At 35.7% G+C, this 18,529-nt stretch overlaps 1 protein-coding gene across 2 annotated transcripts in view; it reads right to left on the reverse strand.

Annotated features, from left to right (window-relative positions):
* LOC135206748 (UPF0430 protein CG31712-like) overlaps positions 1-18,529 on the reverse strand; it is a 687,024-nt gene that overhangs the window by 400,912 nt on the left and 267,583 nt on the right. The window lies entirely within an intron of this gene.

Here is an 18,529-nt window from a genome sequence, read left to right on the forward strand (position 1 = left end):
GGAATGCCCGTGAATCGAACTCGCGGCCACCGAGGTGGCAGGCCAAGATCATACCGATCACGCCACTGAGGTGGTCAATTCTGTTTCCTTCGCTATACCGGACGAACCCTGGTAATACTCGAATAATGCTCAAATTTCATTAGGTTAATTCCACTACCATGCCGGAGTAAACAACACATTCAGACCGTTAGCATCTCAAACTATTAAATAATAAATAAATAATTTAACAACTGAGTGATAATTATCATACGGTTCAACTCTACAAAAGAACTGGAGTTGATACCTACCACGCCGTTTCAACAAAATTAATAAGAAAATTATAAATTACAAAGTGAACTAAGATGAATTACGGTAATTATCACTCTAGAACAATTTTCTCCAAATAAGAATTTAAGCTAAAACCAAATATCAATACGGTCTTAGTAAACTTCGACGTAGCGCAAGGTTAGGAAATACATTTCTTCTCAACAATTTTTGAAAAGTTTAATCACAACACACACCAAGGAAGTGCTGCTAGTTTACTGAGAAACGACTTGTCATTGATATACAATTGAGTAGCCTTCTCTTAAAAGAAAAAATCACGGTGACTGATTTCATCCGTAATTCAAATGTTGTAGGACGAAGGATAAATTGCAGTCATGGGAACGCAACGAGTATGAATTATCCTTGTGACAGAGCATCAAAAAAATAATAAAAGCAATGAATGGAGATTCTGAAAAAAAAAAAAACGAAAATAAATCGGAGGAGTGAATGTACTGTGTGGAAACATCGCCCAGTCTCGTTTCTTCACTCCAGTCAAAATGTATTAATACACAGACAGGCCGCACATTTACAAAACGATACCACACCAAACTCAAGGTAGATTTAAATAAAATTATAGGAAAACAAGACTCGCAGCGTTATGGAATGGAAAATGAATAGAAGTTTCACCGCTGGAAAAATCAAGGTTTTCCAACATCCATGCTGACAATGTGATTATTGTCTGCGGTAATCAGAAAAAATAAACCTGTCTTGCCAATTTTATTGTTTTTCAGTGGCATATAAATCATTAGAGAAGATGTATATTTCCTTAGAGAGAGAGAGAGAGAGAGAGAGAGAGAGAGAGGAAATCAAGTCACTAGTTCTTTACAATAACAATACATTAACAGACGCAAGATGAGTAAAGGAATATTAAAATATTACGTTAATGTGTTATAGCTAAAGGAAAGGAGTCATAAGCTCTTCTGATAGAAGGCCGAGAGCTGTTTTAATCAGCTTACCAGAAGCCAAGCGGAGAGCTTAAGAAGGGCACCCGGTGGCAGATGGCCGACGCCCCAACAATTATTATAGGGTATTGTGTTTGAATACCACTGGGGGGCCTCTCGCCCTTCGACCGCTAAGAGTGACAGCTAAGGGCGCACGGGAAAGGTGTGGGAGGGGCGCGAGGTGTTACGGACAGAGGATAAAAAAGAAATAAAAAGAGGAGTAGAAAAAAATCGGAAATAAGTAAGATAAAGTTTTAAAGGAAGAAGGAAATGACAGAATAATTACCGGATATAATATAAATATATTCATATATCCATATATCCATATATCCATATATATATATATATATATATATATATATATATATATATATATATATATATATATATGTACACAAAAGTGTGTATGTAAGTATATATACAAACATTTATATAAATAATATATATAAACATATATATATAATATATATATGTATGTATATACTCGTGTGTGTATATGTGTATATATATATATATATAATATATATATATATATAATATATATATATATATATACACAGAGAGAGAGAGAGAGAGAGAGAGAGAGAGAGAGAGAGAGAGAGAGGCACAAGCTGGCCTGAGGAACCCTCCGAAGAGCCTTGGTGACATATTTCTTACGAAACACTTCTGTCCGAATGAGCCATTGTTCTCCTGCCATGCCTTTGTTGGACAACGAAATTTTGTTTGATAATCTAAAATGATTTTCTAGAGAGAGAGAGAGAGAGAGAGAGCGAGAGAGAGAGAGAGAGAGATTCGAGAGAGAGAGAGAGTTCACTTTAGTGTTAAGCTTCACTCAAAATTCTTCATTTGTTAAGTACTCATCAAATCGGAAACATTGTACTTCTGAAGCAGCGAAAACCTATTCACTAATAAATACATATATAAATTGCAAAGCTAATTTTATCTCAAGTTTCAAAAATGCAAACACTCACGCGCATACCTGCATATATATATATATATATATATATATATATATATATATAGTATATATATATATATATATATATATATATATATATATATATATATATATATATATATATATATATATATATATATATATATATATATATATATATATATATATATATTATATATATATTGTAACATAAAAAAAAAATCTCTCTCTATGGTAAGGATTTACGAGGAGAATATATCAGGAAACAGTGACAACCCACTATAACTTAAAATGTACTTTAATAACAATTAGTAAGGAAATTAAAGTCACAAACAGAACATTAAACAAATTATGGACGCATTGCACAAAAGCAAAGACTCGCCATACAGCACTTCATCAAGACTACTCATTACTAATCACTGCATTTTACAATATAATCCCCAAGTCACAAAGCTTACATCAACACAACATATAATTCACTGTAACATCAAAAAGTTAGTGGCAACCAACGTTACATCACACAAGAAAACGTCCAAATGGATAAACAATACATTACCATATATTCCTCAAAACTTGATACACTATTATAATCACTTGTTTGTTTCAGCTCCAACGAAAATCGTCGTTTTGGGCCTTTATATACCAGACTCACGCTAGACATCATGGACCAAATATCATTGTTTCGGTACATTATCCTTGGCGACTACCGCCTACGCCAAGCGCTACTGCCATCTGTTGTCTAGTGTACACTTTTTTCTATGCAAATATCAATTTTCAACCTTTCTGCAATTTTACATTCAATAAATCAATATTCCTTTGACATTCCCCCCCCTTTAAAACTCAAGGCGGGGGCCATCTTCTTCCTGTCAGTCCATTCTGCAATTTTACACTCTTTCACAGTCTTAAACATTAGCTACTTCCATTTAGCAACTGTCGGAGACTGCCACGTCGTTGGTAACAAGCACTTTCCTTTAAATAATCAACAGATCTAGAGAGAGAATCTGCAATGACATTTTCTTTGCCTGCTATATGGTGAATATTTAGTTTGAATGGTTGCAAAAATAAAGACCATCTTAAAATTCTCTTATTGTTGTGCTTACATTTATTAATAAAGGTTAAAGGTTATTATCAGTGTATACGTCTATTTCAAAGTTACTGTTAAGCAAGTATATCTCAAAGTGCATTAAACTCAAATTAAACTTAAAGCTTCTTTTTCAACAATACTGTAATTTAACTGGTGGCTATTATATTTCTTTGAAAAGTAAGATACAGGGTGTTAAAACACCATTATGTTCCTGTAATAATACACTGCCAGCTCCTACTTCACTGGAGTCTACCTGTAACTTGAATGGTAGATTAAAGTCTGGGGATTTCAGCACTGGCTTAGACATTAACATGAGCTTAAGTTTATTAAAGGCATCGTCACATTCCTTTGACCACACAAACTTCACATCCTTTTTCAGCAACTCTGTTAATGGGTAGGCTACATCTGAAAAGTTCTTACAAAATTTTCTGTAATACCCCACTGTTCCCAAAAATTTCATCACTCCACGTTTAGCTGTAGGGGAGGGTCAAATTCTTATGACCTCAATATGACAATCAACAGGTTTCACTTGGCCACTTCCTATTTCATGTCCTAAATATTGAACAGTAGTTTTACCAAATTCACATTTGGAAAGGTTTTATCGTAACATTAAATTCTAATAACCTCTTAAAAACATCATATACTTTTTTAATGTGATCTTCCCAGGTTTCTCCAACTATGATAATGTCATCCAAATAAACAAATACACCTTCGAGATCCTTCAAGATATAATTCATCTGACGTTGGAATGTTAGAGGTGCATTACATAAACCAAATGGCATTACCTTATAATTATAAAGTCCATGGGGTGTAACAAATGCAGCAATATCCCTGCTGTTTTGTCTAACTCAATTTGATAGTATCCTTTCAATAAATCAATTTTACTTAAAAAAGGAAACTTTGCTACATTATCAATTATATCTTCTACTCTGGGCATAGGATATGGAAATCTTTTATAGTTACATTTTTTACCTTTCGATAGTCTGTACACATTCTTGCACTTCCGTCAGGTTTGTCGATAGAATACATGGGCTAGCCCATTCACTATGGCTTTCCTCTGCTAGTCCAGTTTCAGTAAATAAGCAACTTCGGTCTTTAACTGTTGTTGTTGCCTCGGCGACATTCTGTATGGACGCTGACTTATTGGAGTCTCTTCTCTCAACCTGATTTTATGTGTACTCCTTTTATCCTTTTAGGATGGTCTGAAAATAGATCTGAAAAGTTTTGAATTAGCACTTTAAAATCATGCTGCTGTTCATCAGATAAATGAATACATAACTTCCTAAATTTTTCATCATCACTCAAATAATCTGTATTTTTTAATCTAAGTTCAATTTCTTCTTCAACGTCTTTTTCATCATCCTCTTTTGCAATTGACAACACTCCACTGGATTCGTTATACTTCTTTAATTTGTTAATATGGAAAGTTTTAACTTTCCTCCGTCCTGTAGGAAATTGAATTCGATAATTAACATCACTTACTTTTTCCTTCACCGTGCAAGGTCCTATATACTTCTCTTGGTTAAAAACCTTACCAGCTGTAGGGAGATACACTAGAACCTTATCTCCTATGTCGAGTTCACGTTTTGCAGCCTTTTTGTCGTAATTTCTTTTCATCTCTTCTTGTACTACTTTAAGATTCTCATGTGCTACTTTCCATATTTTCTTTATTTTTTCCTTCATTTCTTGTAACGTGATAAATTCCTTCTCATCTGAAATCAACTGATTCTTTATCACCTCCATGGGTGACCTTACCTGATGGACATATACTAACTGAAAAGGAGAATAACCCAACGATGAATGTACGCTATCACGAACAGCAAATAGCAACATTGGTATGTAGACATCCCATTCCTTTTCATTTTCACAACAGTACGTGCGAAGCATGGTTTTTGAAGGTTCGATGAAATCGTTCGACCACTCCTTGGCTCTGTGGGTGATAAGGAGACGATAAACAATGCTTAATATTCTGACAGGCTAAAAATGAGGTAAACTTTCTAGACGTAAAGTTGGTTCCTTGGTCGGTTTGAACTTCTTTTGGCAAACCTACCAGCGAGAAGAACTTGTTAAGCGCTTCAATTATCTTATCAGCACTCACTGTTCTTAAAGGGATAGCCTCTGGAAATCTGGTAGCACTACACATAATTGTCAGCAAATACTCGTTTACCTTTGCTAGACCTAGGCAGAGGTCCTACACAATCCAAAACCAGTTTCTCAAAGGGTTCTCCTGGAACATCAATGGGTTGCAATGGCATCACCTTAGGGTCATGTTGAGCTTTACCTACTTTTTGACATAAATCACAATTTTTACAATATTCACTACAATCTTTCCGCATCTTAGCAAAAAAAATACCTTAATAATTTCTCATAAGTTTTGTTTATACCTAAATGACCAGAATAACTACAGTCATGAGCAATACCTAGAACAAAATTCCTATAACTACTTGGAATAACCACTTGTTCTACAACATCATTAACATTTCTACTCGTGAACTTCCTCATTAGGATTCCATCCTTTAAAAAGTAACACTTGCCTTCCTTCTCGATATCATTTATATAACAAGGGCATTATCTCTTATTACCTTCAATTATCATCTTCAATTTGAGATTTAAAAAATTCTTCCTATTAACTTTCAGCATTCGCAAAGGAGTAACTGACTTTACTTACTTGTAGTGTTTCCGGACTATCTTTAAACAAGTTTTGTAAATCCAAACCGTCGTCATCATTTACCTTTCCTTCGGCACTCTTTACTTCTTGTAGTAACTGCACAAGCAGGAAATAAGTTTGGAAATGTACATTCAACTTCTGTAATAAATGAAGAATTAAAGGGGTTTTCTGTCAAAATTGGATTACTGCTACCAAAAAACTTTGTCTCCACATACATCATTTCCAAGAATTAACTCTACTCCTGACACTGGGATTTCTCTCACCAAAGCAATTTTAAACATATCCCGAAATTAACGGAGTTTCTAACCTTACTTCTACTAATGGAGCTGAAAACTCAGGTCCAAACCCACGCAGAAGTACATACTCTCCAGTATCCTTCCACTGGTCATACATATTTATCATTACAGACTGTACCGCTCCGGTATCTCTTAACCACCTTACTTTCCTTTTTCAACAACACAAGGGAGGTGTAACCAACCATCTCCCATAAAAGGGTCTTATACAATTCAGTACCTTTGGATGTGGACTTCTCTTCAGGTAGTCTCACTCCATTTCCTTTTACAATATTTTCAATACAACCAACATTACTAACATTTTGAACATCATTGTTACCTATTTTGTAACCTATATTCTCATCAACATCACATTTATTATTACTGTCGATGCTATCGTTACAATACCTCTTACCTGGCCTAAGGGAGAAGCAAACAAACAAGGACCTCTGTCACCACATGCTTGTGGTTGATTAATCAACAATGCAATGGTATTTTCAGGTTTATGATCATCCTTAAAAAAAATGTACAGGTTTATCTTTAACTTTATTTACCACTTGAATTGGACGGTTTATTGTGCGATGTGGACAACTCCTACTGATGTGTCCTGGTTTGCCACAACTGAAACATACAAAATCTCTAAAATTTTCGCCTATATTTTGGTAACTAGGTGTAAACTGATCATTTACACTGTATCCCTGCTTTTCCAGCACTAACACTAGGACCAGAACTATATTGACTTGCCCCTCTACTACCTCTATTAAAGGATTTATTATAGACTCCACGAGATGATACCTGTGAACTCGTAGTCTTACCTTGTGCCTTGTAATTTTGCTGCTCTTCCCAAACTCTGCTCCTTCCAATTTTAGGAGTGACGTCAGTATTATATAGCTTATGGGTCAATGCATAATTATCAGACAATCTAGTGGCTTCGTCCACATTATCTACATCACGTCATCCAAATATGTTTTAATAAGTGGATTAATACCATCCTTGAACTGCTCAAGCAAAATAAGTTCCTGAAGTTTACCGAAATCACCATTAACTTCTCGGGCATTCATCCACCTATCATACCACAGGCGTTGTTCCCGTGCATACTCCATATGAGTACGACTGTCTCTTTTTATCCAGCTTCTGAACTTCTCTCTATACCTCTCTGGCACCCATTCATAAGCCTTCAAAACTTCAGATTTAACTCTCTCATAATCCTTGGAATCATCTAAAGATAAGGCAGCAAATACTTCCCTAGCCTTCCTCGAAAGGAGGTTTGAACCAACGTGCTCCAGGGTGACGTTCTCGGCCATTCACGCTGTTCTGCTACTTTCTCAAAATTGTAAAAAAATTGCATCCACTTCATTTTCAACAAAAATTGGTACACTTTTTACTGCATTGTCTATTCTAAAAGATTTTGGTATTTCTCTGGACTTTTCTTCTACTTCAAGTTTCTTCATCTCTAGCTCTATCCTCTTTTGCTCAACCTCTTTTCTCAGCTTCTATCTTCTTTTGCTCAACCTCAATCTCTAACTTTTCCACCTTTTCAGCTCTCTCATTTTCTAACTTCTTTAGTTCAACAGCTTTCTCATTCTCTAATCTAACTATTTGCAAATGAATCTGCATCTGCTCAACACTCATCCCTTCATAAAAAGTTTGGACTTTTTTGGTTTAACCCTGCGTGACTTGGTTTTTTTCACGTACGGCTTTGGCACCTTCCTCTTCACTTGCACTACCCTCTGTATTATTTTCACTATCGCTTTGCTGGCTATCAGTTTCTTCCTCTTCCCACTCATTAGTAACAACCCTTCCTTATCAGACAAATGCCTAAAGTCATTAGGGCGCCTCACTTACTTTATTTGAGATTTCTTGCTTCCTTGCAGATTCTGATACTTCTACATTATAGTACCTAGCTAGAACAATCCAGTCTATTTTAGTTATACCTTCTAACTTTCACCACTAGGACTACGTATGAAATCTTTCAAATCAAACATCTTTAATAACCTGCTCAAAATAACACAGCAAGACAAATATTATAGCACTAACACTATCACAACTCTCCCCCCTCTCTAAAGTACATGGAAGTACTGAAAAGCAATTAATAGTAGGGATACGTCAAGTTATGGTCGAATACGCTAGACATGAATAAAGCAAAATTGATAAGGATACGTTCGGGTTTCGTTCGATAGAATGAGTAAACACTGAGTATGGATATGTTCGAGTTTCGTTCGATAGAATGAGCAAAAACTGAGTAGGGATACGTTCGGGTTTCGTCGACAGGCCCCCATTATGTAACATAAAAAAAAAAATCTCTCTATGGTAAGGATTTACGAGGAGAATATATCAGGAAACAGTGACAACCCACTATACTTAAAATGTACTTTAATAACAATTAGTAAGGAAATTAAAGTCACAAACAGAACATTAAACAAATTATGGACGCATTGCACAAAAGCAAAGACTCGCCATACAGCACTTCATCAAGACTACTCATCACTAATCACTGCATTTTACAATATAATCCCCAAGTCACAAAGCTTTACATCAACACAACATATAATTCACTGTAACATCAAAAAGTTAGTGGCAACCAACGTTACATCACACAAGAAAACGTCCAAATGGATAAACAATAACTATTACCATATATTCTCAAAACTTGATACACTATTATAATCACTTGTTTGTTTCAGCTCCAACGAAAATCGTCGTTTTGGGCCTTTATATACCAGACTCACGCTAGACATCCATGGACCAAATATCATTGTTTCGGTACATTATCCTTGGCGACTACCGCCTACGCCAAGCGCTACTGCCATCTGTTGTCTAGTGTACACTTTTTTTCTATGCAAATATCAATTTTCAACCTTTTCTGCAATTTTACATTCAATAAATCAATATTCCTTTACAATATATATATAGTATATATATATATATATAGATATATATATATATATATACACACACAAATATACATACATACGTAACATACATACATATACACACAGACAGACACACACATCATATATATATATATATATATATATATATATATATATATATAGTATATATATATATCTATATACATATATAATATAATGCACACAAATACAAATAGACATACATACATCCTGAAATACATACATTCATACATAATATATATATATATATATATATATATATATATATATATATATTATATATATATATATATGATTTTCCTCACATTCCTCCATCTACAAATAAAAAGCTCTCATTCTTATCTAGACCACGCAACTTTCTGAGAGACACTTCTTCATAGATATCGAATGACCTCCATGGCGAGATTACATTCAAAATATAATTAACCGCATGGAGATAAAAGTACTGAGGACTGCATTAAGCCTGGTGCTTTCTGTCCGAATAAGATCTCAATGGGAAATAAGCAGATCCCCCGGCCAGAGCCGATCCATTTTCCGTTCCAAAGACGAGACTCAGATTATCCCCCTCGACTCGCACTTTGAAATTGGCATTCAATGAGATTGTTATTTAGATATCCTATAATGTTCTCACAGTGCCCCTTGGGATACAGAATCTTCTCTCTCTCTCTCTCTCTCTCTCTCTCTCTCTCTCTCTCTCTCTCTCTCACATTCCTGCACACTTACACTCATGTATACAAGCATACACTCACACACTCAAACACACACACCTTGTTATGAACTACTCACTGATTGAGGCGAGTATATTGATAATTAAATCAAAGTTTGCTTAATGGATCTATTTTTACAACCTTTCTCCAAAAGAATTCATAATACTGAAGTGTGTGTGTGTGTGTGTGTGTGTGTGTGTGTGTGTGTGTGTAGTGAAAATGAAATCAAAGTTTGCTTAATGGATCTATTTTGACAACCTTTTCCAAATGAATTCATCATATTAAATCACTTTGTGTGTGTGTGTGTGTATGTACAAAACAACCAGAAATTTCAGGCATCACCTCTTCCCTCTTTACGTTATATCTTGTGTCTTACTTGAGTTACAACGAGTATGCTATGCACATTCTTCAAACTCCACCGCGCAATCGAGCCATTAAAAAGAGAGAGAGAGAGAGAGAGAGAGAGAGAGAGAGAGAGAGAGAGAGAGAGAGAGAGAGAGAGAGTAAAAAGCTAAATAAACAAGATGTACTTCAGTCTCTCTCAGACTGCATATGCTCTAGCATGCGCGTGCGTGTGTGTTTCTGTCGTTATTATCACGCTGTAGGAGAATTACTGCATAAATTGCTCAGAATCTGACTGGGGTTTTAGCACCTTTGAAATGGCGATAAGTAACTAACGCGTAATTATAACGGCAAATGTACTACCAAGCGAATGAGGCAAAAGTCCCGCACAGCAAAACATCTCTAGTGATATTATCTTATCTAAGTGATTGCTAGTTTCGAAATAGATTTATCAACTGAGACATAAATACTTCAATGATGTAATGTTCGATGCATAGATTTGTTTGTCACTTTCTTTCACTCTTAGCCTTTAGTAAACAAACATCAACAGCAACCACTGTGACTTTGTGTAAAAACATATTGGAAAAATTGAACGCAAAGGACCGTAGCTCTAAAAGAGCACCAAATTCCAAACCACCATGAATCGGCAATTGGTTCTGCGCTAAAGGCCTTGGAAAAAAAAAACTTTAGCGGTGGAAAAGATTTCCACATTGTCAGTTTGCCAAGATCTTCATAATGTATAGAGGTGACGTCTTGACATTGTGGCCAAATAGTTCACTAAATATATAAAACACCTGTGTCAAGAGACAAAAGTATTGTAAAGCATTTTAGATTTACTCGTGGCTATCTGCAGGTTAGCCTTTAAATGGTAAAGATTTTTTCATAAGAATTTCAAATTTCACTTCTGATTTGGTTCTTTTTAAAATGATCCCTTTATAAAAAGAAACCTTTAAAAAAAAAAAAAAACTTTTTTTTCTTAAGAAAATGACTCCCAGGTATGGATAGAAAGGCAGCTTTATCTTTCTCCAGTCTAATTCATTATCGCTTTGGCAGGAAGCTTTAGAGTTGTATTCCTCCAAACATAACTTCGACAAATGTGAATAAGAACAATCAACAAATATGGACAATAAAGGGCACACGAAAGTACCGACACAATTATTCATATTTACACGAAAACAAAAGACGAACTTTACCGCCAGGTAGCGTTCTAGAAAACTCTTGAAAACATGCAGGTAACAGGTAACCGTTAATAATTTTCAGGTACCTTAAGTAATAATAAGGTAGTTAAAGGTATTACATCAGAAAATAATTACCCCCTTCCGAAAGGAAACTTCTAGTTTTCTATAAAACTACTGTGACGGCTTTGTCTGTCCGTCCGCACTTTTTGTGTCCGCCCTCAGAGTTTTAAAACTACTAAGGCTAGAGGGCTGCAAATTGGTATGCTGATCATCCACCCTTCAATCATCCAACATAGCAAATTGCAGCTCTCTAGCCTCAGTAGTTTCCATTTTATTTACGGTTAAAGTGACCTGTAATCGTGAGTCTGGCGACGATATTGGACAGGGGGCACTGGTTAAAGTTTCGTGGGCCGCGGCTCATACAGCAGAAAACTCGAATGTTCCGGCGCATTTCGTCCTTTTTTTATTTGATTTGCATTCTAAACCCTTTAAAGATATTGAATCTTTGTTACGTTAGTTAAGCATATCAGTGGATGTTCGTCGCAATATCGCAGAAACGCCCTTAGCCTAATGCTAAATTAATTCAATATACAGGGAGATCAGGGATAATACAAATGACCTGGCAACGTATAAGCAATAATTTCCCTTAAGATTATAATGATAAACCATCATACACAGTAGCTACTTTTCTTGGGATAAACCATAATAAAATTATACTGCTTTCTACTCGATGAGCTTATATGTAAATATTTGGAAGAAAGTCATGGTTCTTCTGAAAATGAAATTCAGCAATTTTTATCTTAGTTTTTTGTATATCTTAGAAATAGAAAACCTTCATCTGTTCAGCTAAGACGCAAACGATTTTTGGTTTAACAATATGCGATTTATTTCTAGATTCGTATTTCTGTCAATAATGGAAATTTACTTCTGGCTACAATCTGTGAGCTTTTGCAAGTCTTGGTGCAAAAGTATTCCGAATGCTCATGACCTAAACTGTCTGCTTTATTATGTATCCCAACAAGCAGAGATAAAACAAGTCACTCTGAAAGCAAGAACTTGCTAGAGGCACTAAACAATGCCAAATTACAAACAATGGTGAAGAGGTAACAAAGCAACGATTGTCACCGGAGACGGGTCAGATCAATGCCTCTATGGCTTATCAGTACAGGTCCAACTTGGCTGCTTGCCAGAAGATATTTTTACCCTAAGCAATCTTAACATTATCATAACGGAAAGTTCGATGTGTCAGTGTGTCTTGATGTGCAGATAATGTGCTGAAAAACTCACATCACCTGGTTTGCTTAATCAGCTTAGATCGCCCAAAAGGGGCAGAGCCATATTTACATATTGGTACGTGACGCTGGAAATCCTGTGATCGAACTGGAACCACATTTATGAAGCAGCAGTAATGTTACGATTTAATCAAAGCTTAACAATATCTGTTAGGAAATGTAGACGTGTCTGGAAGAAAAGCGAAGCTATACGATATAAACAAAATGCACCAAGAAATCTGGGCATGCAACTGGCACGACCGTTGCTAAGTTGCAGCCATTTCTCAGATAAATGTAACTTCTTTAACACCGAAGGGCGTCGCTTATCGTTCCAAATGCTTGTACGACTCTCGTTTTCTTTGGAGCATTGATGAATTAAGCAGCTTTGTAGATCAGTTTTCCAGTCAGTTCGGGACAGATCAGCATTCTTGTGTTAAACGTAATATGCAAAGATACATACACCCAAACACTTCTGTGTTCACGAATTTATAAATAATTCCAATAATGATCTAAATCACCTTCCGCCACTGATTTCGGAAAAAAATTTATTAAACTCTAATTACTCACAGTGATAGACAAAAAAATGTTTAAGTCAACATCTGATACTACTATGAGATTCAGGGCCTCTGTAACACGGTTTTTTCGCAATAACTTTTTATCTATGCATTTCATAAATATAACGCTTATTCAGAATACACATTATATCTTCACATAAATTTTGACTGTGTTCTGCATTACGTAGGTTGAATAAATTTGGTACTTATAATGTAAAAGTGACTTTTTTTTTAAGACGGGCCAACTTACTCAGAGAAAAGGTTTCGAACGCACTCGTTACGTAACTTATGACAGCATTCCTTCCCTCTTTCTCGATGGATGATTGGCTATACGTAACGAAGGCTAGACCTCTGGCAACAATGACATAAAAATGTAAATATAAGCAAAGCAGTACACCTTTATGAACTCTGAAACCTCTCCACTGATAATTGTCATAATGAACAAACCAACAAAATATGTTAATAAATACAAAAACACTTCGATTATTAGTCTAACTCCAAAATAAGTTTCCTGAGAAATTACAGTCTACTTTATAGGTCACAATCAGATTGACAAGATGTAGGGAATAGTTGGTAATTTTTAAAAACATAGTAGACAAGCTTGATTTGATAACTGCTATATCCAATGTCACGCAATTTTTATTTATTGGCTATCTACCTATTTACTAAAAAAAAAAAAAAAAAAAAAAAAGCCGTTACCGCATTTTGGCTTTGAACCTTCACCAATAATTATCGTCAGAATGATGACTTCATGAGGCTCCACCCACTTTGGCCTCGTTATAATTCAGGATAACACTGAAGGCTATCATGGGCATTGTCGGATTAGAAAATTTAACTTCTGGCTATAAAAACTCATTTCTCGAGTAGCTGCAAGAAGTGCTAAATGATCCTCAAGGATCCCAGCAATTGGCCTAAACGTTTAATTCATGTATATTACTGCTATTACTACAGTAGTATTACTACGCTGGCACAGATACCCCACCCACATCTATGTATAGTTCCGCCATTCATAAAGTCTTTGCCATGGCCACGGGCTTTCTCTTGATTGTAAAAAGTTGCAAGTCGTAAGACAAATGCAGTTTTGCAACCAAGGGGAAAATTCCAAATCCTGTTAGCCATTATTGACTGCTATGGGTTTCAGAGCCGATGGAATAAGGTGAATGAGTTTTTGTCTGGTGGATGGCGGGGCAACATTTCGTCAAATGTTGTTTACCTTGCTTACGTAATGAATGATTTGTGTGGTTGTAAAATATACATATGTCAACTTTTTTTAATAGTTGTCTTATAATGAAGAGAACACAAATCTACCTGACAAAATAGAAGAGGGCCAAAAAATAGGGCAGATGACTCAGTAAAAGAAAGGCTGGTGTGGTTAGGTAGCGTCGTAACATGCCGCTCAGATGTCGCGACTTCGCGCCTCCCCCAGGACGATGATTGACTGATTGATTGTGCCACATAAAACTGGCGTCAAACATCTAGGTTGCTGATGCCGTAATAAATTTAAATAGAAAATTAAAAATAAGTTCAAAATTAATTTCATATAAAAATATCTAAAAATATATGTATATAATCATATTCGTTCCAAAATATTATTAAATAATTACTCAAACATCTAGGTTACTGACGCAGTAATAAATTTAATTAGGAACTTAAAATTAAGTTCAAAATTAATTTCATATAAAAAAATCTAAAAATATGTGTATATAATCATATTTCTTCCAAAATATTATTAATAATTACGCATACTTTATATGCATAACCTAAATTTTTTAGGAGTCCCGCCTCCCACATAAAGATACATATCTGCTCTATATTACAATCCTCTACGAGAATTGTAGCTAGAATAAAATTGACTTCTCTGTCACGCCCTTGGGACAGGTACCTACTATGTCTCAAATTCCCAAGGCTGGGACACCCGACCAGCAAATGTTTGTTTGTATAGTGTTTTTACGTTGCATGGAACCAGTGGTTACTCAGCAACGGGACCAACGGCCTTCCGTGACTTCCGAACCACATCTAGAGTGAACTTCTATCACCAGAAATACACATCTCTCACCCCTCAGTGGAATGCCCGAGAATCGAACTCGCGGTCATCGAGGTGTCATGTCAGGACCATACCGATCACGCAACTGAGGCGCTACCGACCAGCAAATGTCTCACAGTCATGGCGAAATGGAGGATTTTCACGGGACACCAAGAACCCACGCGTGAGTCTTGCCCGAACGGAGGTACAGTAAAAGGGATGGAAGAGGTTACAGATATAGGGACCAACACTCAGGTGCACTTACGTCACTAACGCCCTGCGGAGAAAGGGAGAGTATAGATTTGAATGAAGATTTGAAACCACTGTGACAACAGTTCAAAGAATTGCACCAACACTGACAATTTTCTACAGTGAACTAGACATTAGCAAAAGCCTAATTTGCTCTTTTTCATAGATTGTATCTACCACAATCACAATCATGAGTCGTGTCATCGATACCAGAAACCTTCCCTGATAGAACGAATTTGAGCAAAACCATTGAAGCCACAGAGGTTCGTCATTACACATATTTTTATATCTATATATATATATATATATATATGTATATATATATATCATATATATATATATATATATATATATATATATATATATAAATTTATATAACCGCAAAATTATTTCATCCTCCCAGCAAACCCAGACGGGCCATTTCAAAAGGAAAAATCGTTTGGTTATCTACACCAGACCAACTTATTTCTTTTCCGTTAAACCAACGCAAACAGGATTATCTTGACTTCGAAAATTATTAATTTAGCCTCGACGGAATAAACAATTAATTTTTTCCCCAGCGATACGCGGAAAAAAAATTCCTTCCCCGAGCTCTCTCTGTTCAAGAATAATATTCAGTCATGTTTTAACAGAACCAAACTAGAAAATGAGAAACTTCTAGATAAATAAGTCACTGTAAAATAATCATATAACAAAAAATGCGCCGAAGTTTCTTCGGCGCAATCGAGTTTTCTGTTCAACGTATAATCAAGGCCATCGAAAATAGATCTATCTTTCGGTAGTCTCGGTATAATGCTGTATGAGCCTCAGCCCATGAAACTTTCAGCCAAGACTCCGAGGTGGCTTGTCCTAAAGCGCCGCTAGACACACGATCATAACTAACTTTAACCTTAAATAAAATAAAAAGAACTGAGGCTAAAGGGCTGTAATTTTGGAAGTTTGTTAACTGGAGGGTGGATGATCAACATGCTGATTTGCAGCCCTCAAGCCTCAGTAGTTTTTAAGATCTCAGGCAGGACACAAAAAAGTGCAGATGGAAAGACAAAGCCATCTCTATAATTTTCTTTTACAGAAAACTAAAATAAGGTTTCCAGATTATGTTCTTTCTTAATGCTCTCTAATCAGTATAAAACCAACAGTTCTGTTACAATTCCAGGGGCTTTTGACATTTGCAATCCGCCTTCGCAATACCTATCACTGATGCAATACTTACAATTGATGCAAAATTATATAAAAAAATTTATTTTCGACTTAGTTCGAGTCACATTATTAGTTGTCTAAATCACAGACGACCAAGACCAATACACCAAGCATGGAGGACGCCCATTAAATTACGAATCTATAATAATCAGTGGTGAAATATAAATTCCAAGTAAATACTGACATTCGTTTACAAACGAACGAAAGCAGCACTGAAAGTCTCCTCAATGAGGAGTATCAGCAAAGCGGGATATGCGTCATGTTTTTTTTAGTTTTTCCTCGTAATCAGCATCCTTGGCGCACAAATTTATACTTACTACTAAAACTGAGGGGAGGGGGGGGAGGGGGAAGGGGATGGGGAGGGAAAACAGGCTTCTTTGGGTTCATTAAACAATTTGTTACATTGTGATTGGTACCTTTTAAGCCAAGAACCGGTTTCAGTGTAAGATTGTTTTATAACATTTTGCCTCCAACTCTATCAACAAGAAAGAAAGTTTTATATTATTTTCATATCCAGTGAATAAATATAATATTATCGGGAAACTATCACTTTCACCAAAGAAAAAAGTTTCATATCATCCACATATCCAATTTACTATATAAATATTATCCAGACATAAACAGAAAGAAAAATCTTAGCTAAACAAATCCATATACAACAATTTGCATGCTCGTGAGATGTACGTTTTTAACGTTTCACGAGTCTTCAAAAAAACGACTAAGCCAAAAGAAGTGACTAGGAATTAAAAGGTCAAAAGAGAGAGAGAGAGAGAGAGAGAGAGAGAGAAAACGAAGATAATGTTGCTGAAAATAGCAAATATTTTACATAAGGCAAGTCACCGCGTCTACAGGAGTGTAAACAACACGTTTAGAGGTGATGGGTTATGCCTTTCTATCCACAGGTAACAGCTGCGGTGCCGATCATCAGAGTGGTAGACAATATATATATATATAAGATCCTTTGCCCTGGGCATTTAAAAATTATGAGAGAAGAAAATGTTGCATAACAAAAGGTCGTCACCTTATTCTTTAAAAACCAGTAGGATTAGTTTTTATTGGCGAGCAGAGGGCGTTGAAACCGAGTAAATGATAGATATCTTTCCACGTACAATATTTATATCACAAACCACTTTCCTTGGGAGTGAATGTCCCTTTCATCACTGAGGCTGTCATGAATAAAAAATTACTTAATGCATAATTTGTGTTCTCATTTCAACAGACCATCAGATACAACTCTCTGCAGTTTTCCATCTAACTAGGCAAGATTACTTATTGAGGTAACACCAGCAGTATATTCTCTCTCTCTCTCTCTCTCTCTCTCGTCTCTCTCTATATATATTATATTAATATATATAATATATATATATATATATATCGCGATAAGAACCCAGGTCTTTCTTTCAATTGAAAGGGCAAGGGCACTGCCAACTGAACCACACAGGTTTCGACTTCTTGGATGGACTTTTGTGGTTGGTTCAGCTGGCAGCGCCCTTGCCTTTCAATTGAAAGATCTGGGCTCAATCCCGATGTCAGTCAGAAATGTATATTGTAATTCTGTTCCACACGTGATTGTGCTGATCACTTTATAAATATATATATATATATATATATATATATATATATATAGAATAGAGAGAGAGAGAGAGAGAGAGAAGAGAGAGAGAGAGAGAGAGAGAGAGGCTTTAAAGATTGTGTGCAACTGACTTTATGGAATGTAAGATCATTCCTAAACTTTAACAGAATTACGTGACCCATGGACCTGCTTCCGTAGGAAATGCCAAGATCATGTTTACCATGAAAATTCAATTACTGATGCCTAAAAATAATTTTGGCCATTAAAAGTTTTAATTAATTCTATAAATAATAACCTTCCCAGTTTATTCATCGC

Source organism: Macrobrachium nipponense, chromosome 31 (genome assembly GCF_015104395.2).
Source record: "Macrobrachium nipponense isolate FS-2020 chromosome 31, ASM1510439v2, whole genome shotgun sequence".
In the NCBI taxonomy this organism is placed as follows: domain Eukaryota; kingdom Metazoa; phylum Arthropoda; class Malacostraca; order Decapoda; family Palaemonidae; genus Macrobrachium; species Macrobrachium nipponense.